We start from the raw sequence: 350 nt of genomic DNA, 5'->3' as shown, positions 1-350 counted from the left end.
CCACTACATGGAGGTGTTCAAGGCCAGGTTGGATGAGGCCTTGAGCAACCTCATATAGCTGAGAGACGTCCCCGCCCATGGCAGGGAGGTTAGATTAAATGATCTCTAAGGTCCCTTCCAACCTAAACCGTGCTATGACACAATACAGGGATTAAACCATCCCTGACCTGGGGCTGAAACACAAGCCACGGTTGGGTTCCTGGTTCCCCTGGACCCTACTGACTGTTCCAAGCTGCTGAAGCCCCCGTGCACCTCCTGGGCATCTCCTAGCCCCAGACACCTCTCACTTGTTGACGGGTTTCAGCTTGGGCACAGGGCAGGGCCCGACTGGTGGCCCCTCGCTCCCGCTG

The 350-nt window shown here is 57.4% G+C and overlaps 1 protein-coding gene across 1 annotated transcript in view; it reads left to right on the top strand.

Moving 5' to 3' along the window:
• LOC104275035 (A disintegrin and metalloproteinase with thrombospondin motifs 7-like) overlaps positions 1 to 350 on the top strand; it is a gene marked incomplete at its 5' end in the record, with an annotated part of 21,664 nt that overhangs the window by 7,838 nt on the left and 13,476 nt on the right. The gene's annotated exons all lie outside the window — the stretch shown is intronic.

This window comes from Apaloderma vittatum, unplaced genomic scaffold, assembly GCF_000703405.1.
Source record: "Apaloderma vittatum isolate BGI_N311 unplaced genomic scaffold, ASM70340v1 scaffold10616, whole genome shotgun sequence".
Classification (NCBI taxonomy): domain Eukaryota; kingdom Metazoa; phylum Chordata; class Aves; order Trogoniformes; family Trogonidae; genus Apaloderma; species Apaloderma vittatum.
Note: the sequence above shows the minus strand (reverse complement) of the source record. Positions and strands in the feature narration are given on the sequence as shown.